The sequence below is a fragment of the Mastomys coucha genome, unplaced genomic scaffold (genome assembly GCF_008632895.1).
Source record: "Mastomys coucha isolate ucsf_1 unplaced genomic scaffold, UCSF_Mcou_1 pScaffold11, whole genome shotgun sequence".
Classification (NCBI taxonomy): domain Eukaryota; kingdom Metazoa; phylum Chordata; class Mammalia; order Rodentia; family Muridae; genus Mastomys; species Mastomys coucha.
The window spans coordinates 8,926,531-8,934,733 of record NW_022196893.1 but is presented as its reverse complement, the minus strand read 5'-3'; the positions used below and the strand labels follow the sequence as shown (position 1 = coordinate 8,934,733).

Genomic DNA, 8,203 nt, shown 5'->3' with positions numbered 1-8,203 from the left:
TGCTTGACCCAGGGAGTGGCACTGTTAGGAGGTGCGGCCTGATTGGAGGAGGCGTGTCACTGTGAGCTCGGGCTTTATTGGTGTTAAGAGCAGCCCAGATGAAACACTGTAAGCAACAACTCAGGGTTGTCGATAGGAAATAGATTGTAATAGCATAGAGTGTAGATATCTGTCCAGCTCTTGAGCTGATGAAGGCTTATTGTAAATGTAAAGGTTGTGTGTGTATTTTATCTAGGAACTGAATGGTCAAAGGTAGGGTAGAAACCCTGGCTTGAGATTAACAATGTCAACAACGCTCCCTCATAAAGAAAAATAAAGCAATTCTTAAAAAAAAAACAATTAAGTATAAAGTTGTTAGCTAAATAACTCTAAGGAGGGATGGGGAGTGAGGGGGAGTTTAAATGAGGAGAGGTAAGAAGGGGTGTTGGGTGGGGAAAACAGTGTCACTCACTGGAGCCTGCCCTGCCAGGGTTAGAAAAGCTATAAAATGTCTTCAATCACTGCCACAGGGTGAAGTGATGTGTCCCCGGGTCTCTTCCCACTTCTCCCTGAGGAGGTAGCAGGCAGCCAGCTGACAGCGGTCAGTGGAACTGGGGAGTGCTAGGTCCTACGCAGCAGTGCTCAAAGTGCAGGGCCGAAGGAAAGGTTTAGAGTTAAACAGGCGTCCAAGACCAGTGACAGGGACAAAAGAGGGAAATAGGCAGTGGACAGGTGGCTTGGGAAGGTTTAGGGCTCCTGTGGCCTGACAAGAGAAACCTCAGCGGGGCTTACCAGCTCAAAGCAGTTTGAGAGTCAACAAGTGACATCTTTTCAGGATTCAACACATGTGGATCACACAATGAGCACCACACCCTGTAATCAGAAACTGTGGGCATAGTTGCATGCCATTTGAAGCCACAGCAAAAGGGCAAAGATGTACAAAACAATTCAGAGCTGGGAACTGAACAATGGACATTTTGGGCCAATATATATGCTTTTAGGCACTGAGCCATCTCTCCAGCCCCTGGGTGTGTGTGTGTGTGTGTGTGTGTGTGTGTGTGTGTGTGTGTGTGTGTGCAGGGCTGGGGGTGTAGCTCAGTAGAAGGCTTGCCTAGCATGCAAAGCCCTGAGTTTGATTCCCAGCACTAGATAAAACCAGGCATGGCTGCACAGGCCTGTAATCTCAGTGCTCAAAACGTGTAGCAGGAAGCTCAGGAGTACAAGGTCAGCCTCAGTTAGCTCAAGGCCAGCCTGGGCTATATGAGACTCTGCTTCAGATGACTGAATACATACGAGCATCGCAATGAACAATGAACTGGAAGGAAGAAAGCGGCTAACAAAAGTGGAGATGACATTTAACCCAAAGGCCAGGTGGCCAAGAGGATGGGGCCATCTCCGGCTTTCTTTCTGATTCAGGCTTCAGGAACGCATTATCCTCTCTGCACAACTTCGACTCCACCCATGGGACATATGACTTTCCTGGGAAAATGTGAACAAATGTCTAGTCACCCCAGATAGGGCATGACCACAGATCGAAAAAACGATTCCATGCTTGTCTGCTATCCTGATGAGCCAAAGAGTTCAGTTGGGCTACTTATAGGAACAGTGAGTAAGTTTGGGGCAGCTATACCACCAAGCATGCTCCACTCCAAACTGACAGTTGTTAATGGTTGCTAAGCCCTCCTCATGTGTCATTTTGAGGACACTCACAAGAAGGCCTGATGCCGTGAGTCTCTCCCCCTGGGGGTAACCACAGCTCTGATTTCCAGGTGCCAATGGGCAGTACCCTCCTTTTCCCATTCCTTTTGTATTCGCATTAGCAACTCCAATCCCCTCTCCCAAGACATTTGCACACACTTGCTTGTGCATACACAAGTATACACATGCTTGCACTGATACTGATTGCAGAGGCTCACTGAGAGCCCCCATCTCATCCCCCCACCCCCTACCCCAGCCCAGCATGCAGAACCTAGGAAAGAGCCTATGTTGATCCAGACAACCCCATCAGATGTCCACTGTAGTTACAAGGCCCCAAGTCCATTATCATTCCTTACAGGACTCCCGAGGGTGAGGTACTTGTCAACAGTTTGTCAAAAGTGTACCTAGAAGCCAGAACCATGTCACCCCCCTCCTGGATGGCTTTGTGTTGTCAAGACACTTTTCTGCTTGGCTGCATTGTCACAAGACCCATAGGACATGAGGAGGGTGAGAGCAGTGTCTGCTGTGTCCTTGTCTCTTCAGGGTCACGTCTTCATCTCGAATTGCTCAGCTAACTTCTCTGCTTGCCACTGTTAAGTGTGGGATTTCTGTGTGGGTTTCATGTACTGGGAAATGTGCCCATTTTGCAGATGGGAAAGTGAGTCTCCAAGCAAGTGATCTAGTGAGGGTGGTTTATGCAGATGGGGAAGCTGAGTCTCTCCTGCAAGTGGTCCACCTAGGCAGAAGTGGAAGTACACCTGGATCCACCTCTTAGCCTCCCTTGCTTCCTTTCTCTCCATAGCAAATTCTGAGTAGGTCGCTCTCTGCCTCTTCTTATCCCACACTCCCCAACCTCTCTCATTCCAATTGCACTTTAAGACAATCCTCCAGTCTGCAGCCCCTGTGAGGTGCTTCTCTGCACTTGTTTGCAGGGAAATGGGATATTAACCTGAATTGTGTACATGGAAAGTCCCCAAGTTTTCAGTGTTGGAAATGATATTCGAGTCACTCACGCCAACAGAGCCAGGCTTGGACTCATGCATGTATCAGTTTTCTCCAAGGCCAAGGTTCACTCAGCCACAGCACCACCCAATCCTGCCTCTCTGGAAAATCCCTCACATCGCACAAATAGAGAAAACACACAGAGGTCATGTTCACACATTGTCTGCCGCAGCAGTGGCCACTACAGAGCAGCAAGCCCCTCCCTCTCAGGATCATTAAGAACAAACCTCCAAACACTGGAGAGGGGCTCATGACTTCACTTGCCCTATCATGTCACTTATAGCAGAGAGGGCTAATCAGTGTTAGTCAAGACCCCAGACTGCAAAGTGCCACAGAGGGAACCAGAGGGCATCATGCCAAAAGCAATAATCTGCACAGAGGGACAAATGCCACCTGGCCTCCCTTTTATAGGAACAGTGGGACACACCCTAACTTGGGCTGGAGAGCGTCTGCCACTCTTGCAGAGGACAAGAGTTTGGGCTCCCAGCACGCACACTGGGCAACTCAATGTGCTTGTAACCTCATTATCCAGAATCTCATTCTGGCCTCCTCTGGCACCTAGACTCTCTCTCTCTCTCTCTCTCTTTCTCTCTCTCTCTCACACACACACACACACACACACACACACACACACACAAACACACACACACACACACACTTAACAACAAAATTCTTTTTAAGAAGTTGACTCGGATGTAGAATAATGATTACTGGAAAAATAAAACAGACTTCTTAAGCTTAATGAGGTCCATCTTTTTCATAGTCATTCTGTACGTAAACATCTCTGTTGTCACCCAGGATTAGGAAGGTAGTATTTTGTACATCTTTCCCAGAGGTGTGACAGTTTTGATCCCACTTAATTAGTTCACCTTGGAACTGAGCAATGCTCAAACCTCACTCCTGGACTCGATCCTTCTGTCCCACACTGCAGTGCAAACACCATGGGAGCACCTTCTCCATGTGCCTCTGCGCTCTGTTCTGGCCCATTCAGAACTCGATCCCTGTACACCTGGCTGTCTCTGTGCTCCTGACAGTGTGAGTTGAGTTACATTCTCTAGGTGGTACCACCGTCACTATAGCCTTGAGGTCTCAAGCTCTTTGGCATTCTGTATACATTTTTGCATACACATATTAAAATTCTAAACAAAGAAACTATAGAAATGCATCTTAGTTTGCTTTCCATTGCTGTGTCTTAATTGGTTTCTATTAACCAAATAACCTTGGGGGAGGAAAGAATTTATTGATGTATACTTATATGCCACAGTCAGTCCTGAGAGGAAGTCAGGACAGGAGCTCACAGTATGAACCATGAGAGAGGATGTGAAGCAGAGATCACAAGGGAACACGGATTACTGCCTCGCTCCCTGTGGCTTGCTCTGTTTGCTTTCTTTCTTCCTTTCTTCCTTCCTTCCTTCCTTCCTTCCTTCCTTCCTTCCTTCCTTTCTTCCTTTCTTCCTTTCTTTCTTCCTTTCTTCCTTCCTTCCTTCCTTCCTTCCTTCCTTCCTTCCTTCCTTTCTTTCTTTCTTTTTTTCTTTCTTTCTTTCTTTTTTAACACGTAAGTGATAAACACACTTCTCTTTATTGTTATTAAGGTTTCACCAATGTCTTTCACTTATTTAATTCCACTATTGGCCATGGTTTGGGCCCTGCAAACTCCTTCCCCTTCACCTCAAAGGGAACCCCTTTGTATGTAGCCACACACTCATCATTGGTGTGCAGGCCAGGCTGGATCTGCTCCCAGATCTTTTTCTTAGGGTTCAGCTCCTTGTCGGGCTCTCCAGGGAAAGCATCCAAAGGAATTCTGTCTCCAGGAATGGACCCGTTGGGAGGGGCCAGAATTTCCACTTTCTCTGGTGAACTGGCACCCATCACCATCGCTTGAGACAGTACTCCCCGCATTTTTGTAGGCTTCAGATTACAAAGTAAAACCACCATCCGATTTCGCATCTGTTCAGAGGAACATGATTCACCAGCCCGCTGATGACCGTTCGTGGGGCTGCTTCTCCCACATCCACTTCTTCCACATACAGTGAATCTGCATCCGGGTGTTTCTTGGCAGTTTCGATAAGACCAATTCGAAGGTCCAGGCACGAGCGTCAATAGGCTTAGAGTCACCACTTGTAGCTGCCGAGTGCTGTTGCTTCTCCTTTTTCTCTCCTTTCTTTTCAGTCTTCTCTTTTACCTTCTTTTCTTCTCCTCCCCCTCCTTTGATCTGTTCTTTTGTACCAGAAGAGGCTGTGGTTGTTACTGATGGAGACTGCATCACACTTTCCAAAACAGGACAATTAGTCTCTAGTGAAGTTTTCAGTGGAACAGGTACTTGCTTCACTCCATTATGAATTTCTGCCAGAATCAGCTCTTGCTTTAGTTCTTCTATTTCTTTTTTCAGTTTAGCACTTTCAACTCAGAGTTTCTTTTCTTCTCTCAATGTTACCTACAAAATTGCTTCCTCCTTGAGAATAGCAACCTGCTGCTCGAGATATTCAATGATCTGGTCCGCCTCTGCGCCTTTCTGCTCCAGCCTCTTCAGAACTGCATTATTAGCTGCCATCTTTCCCCAGAATCAGCAGAAAATCATGAAGCGGTGAAGCGCAGCTCTTGAGCAGCCTCAGCCGAGTTGTGGGAAGCTCAGTTTGCTTTCTTATACAACTTGGGACCACCTGTCCAGGAACAGTACCACCCACAATAGATCAGGTCCTCCACCATCAACTACTAATCAAGAAAATGCCCCCAAGGACTGGCCCAGAGGCCAATCTGATGGAGGCATTTTCACAATCAAGGTTCCCACTTCTCGGTTTCTGTCAAGCTGTCAGAAAATGACCAGCACACTTGACACCTTGCCACATTGACACCGAACCACCATACTATTAAACCATAATCTTCCCTTGATTGTTTATCTCCAGGATCTTGGGATGAGATCATAATAAAACATGGTATAACACTAAAGGTCCCATAGTCTTAAAAACCAAATACTTCAAAAGTTCTAATCTCTTTAAGAAATACAAACTCTCTTAACTGTGGGTTCTTGTGTGCTGTCCCCAAGGAAATACTTTCCTGAAGGGTCTACCTCATGATGCTGGCCTCTCACCAATTTGGCCTTAAATTCCACATATTTCTAGTCCAAATTATTACATTGGTGACCCTGATAAAGCTTTTGCCTCCCTCTTAAACTCCACATGCTCGGCATCTACCATCACTGCCCTCAGCGTTAGCGTTCATGCACCCATAACAGCTCATTAAGCCCTGTGTACACAATGATTTTCCCCCAAAGCTCCAAAAATTCCCACTTTCCTCTCACAAGACTTTCCAAGGCATACAGACCACGTGGTTAGGTCTGTCACAGCACAACCCCACTCCTGATACTAATTTCTGCTTTAATTTGCTTCTCTGGTGATGTGATAAAACACTGGCCCAAACCATCTTAGTAGAAAATGGAGTTTACTTCATTTTACAACTTTTATGTCACACTTCATCCCTGATGTAAGTTAGGGCAGAAGCTCACAACAGGGACCTGGAGGCAGGAACTAAAGCAGAGACTACGGAAGAATGCTGCTTCCTGGCTTTCTACCTAAGTTTGCTTTCTTATACCCAGGACACCTTCGCAGGACCACCTACAGTAAGCTGGGTCCTCTCACATCAATTATTAATGGAGAAAATTCCCCCACAGACTTGACTATCTGCATGTTTTATAGAGTCACTCAACGGCAGAATTACCTTTTCCCAGGTGACTCTAGTTTCTGATAATTTATCAAAAGCTAATCGGTGCAGGATGTTTCAAAACTTCATCACAGTCTGTGAATCAGCTGGGGGAACTGATGTCATAAATACTGGCTTCCTGTTCACGGACACAGGGTTGCTTTCTTCTAATTTCAGCTTCTCTTAATTCTCTGGTTCTGGCTTGATTGTTGTTTTCCTTTTTGAGACAGGGTGTCATGTAGTCCAAAAAGGTCTCAAACTCACTGTGTGACTGAGGATGACATTGAGTTGTCTCTACTTGTCAAATGCTGGGGTTCTAAGCAGGTACCATCTTTCTTATCCTCTTCTGGTGTGTGTGTGTGTGTGTGTGTTTGTGTGGTGTGTGTGTGTGTGTTTGTGTGGTGTGTGTGTGTGTTTGTGTGGTATGTGTATGCTTATCTTATGGTGTGTGTGGTGTGTTTATCTTCTTCTGGTCTGTGTGTGTGTGTGTGTGGTGTTTATCTTCTTCTTCTGGTATGTATATTTATGTGTAGTGTGCTCAAGTGTGTGTGCATGTGTATGTGTTTGTATGGTGTGTGTGTGTTTATCTTATTCTGGTGTGTGTATTTGTGTGTAGTGTGTATGTGTGGTGTGTGTGTGGTGTGTGTTTATCTTTTTCTAGTATGTGTATGGGCGTGTATGGTGTGTATTTATCTTCTGATATTTGTGTATGTGTGTATATGAGTGTTTGTGTGGCATGTGTGTGTGTATTGAACATCATTAGTTAAATTATCCCTAAGTCTCTTAGACATGTTATTATTGTTGTTGTTCTGCTGCAAATGACCTTTTAAGATTATTTTTCAGATTATTTTGCTGCCATGTAGGAAGGGCAATCACTATTCAGTATCAATATAATCCCTCACCCAGCAGCTCTCCACGGCATCATAAAATACTTTGCCGCTACATTCTACTGGGTCTTGGCATATACAATTGGGTTAAGCATGAGTAACAACAGTCACACTTCTGTCAGTCAAGCCTTAGGAGAGCGTTTCTCTGTGAAGCCCTGCCAGACTAGCTGGGGCCTCTAATATTGAATGCCTGAGTGACAGCGTGTGTGTCTGCCTCTTCCTTCCTTGGAAAGGAACTGTTGTTATTCTGACATTCTATCACTAAGAATGATGACTGCTGACTCAACAGTTAAAAGGCACTTACTGTTCCTTAAGAGCTGCTGGATTTTGTCCTCAGCACCCGTGTCATGCAGCACATAACCACATGCAATTCCAGTACCAGGGGATGTGACACCCTCTTCTGTCCTCTACAGACATGTGTACATATATGGTGCACATAAACTCATGCAGATACACTCATAATACACATAAATACAAATAACGTCTTTCTCATGACTCTTCAAGGCCATATGACATTATCTTAAAGCTCAAAGGACAAGAGTGTTTGTGGCATAATTACAAGACCTGAGTTCAAGTCCGCAACACACAACATTTATAACCAAAGAGCCTTGCAGGGTGTAAACAGTAGTATTACTGGGGCTTGCTTGTGCTTGACCACTGGAACAGATCCAGAGAGAGAGGGAGAGAGAGAGAGATAGGACATTAAGTAAAAGTAATAAAGCAGGACACTTGATTTACTCCTTGGCATTCAAAAGCAAATATATAAACACATGTACCTGTATGTGCATGTGCACATATCGCACACACATATATGTATATTATACACACATATACATACATAAAAACACATACACATATATACATATACACATACACACATACATATACATACACACATATACATGCACACGTATACACACATATACATACATAAAAACACA

At 45.1% G+C, this 8,203-nt stretch overlaps 1 pseudogene; it reads right to left on the bottom strand.

The window, feature by feature from the left end:
- Nucleotides 1-4,291: 4,291 nt before the first annotated feature.
- LOC116081466 lies at nucleotides 4,292-5,276 on the bottom strand (annotated as a pseudogene).
- Between the last annotated feature and the right edge of the window lie 2,927 nt (nucleotides 5,277-8,203).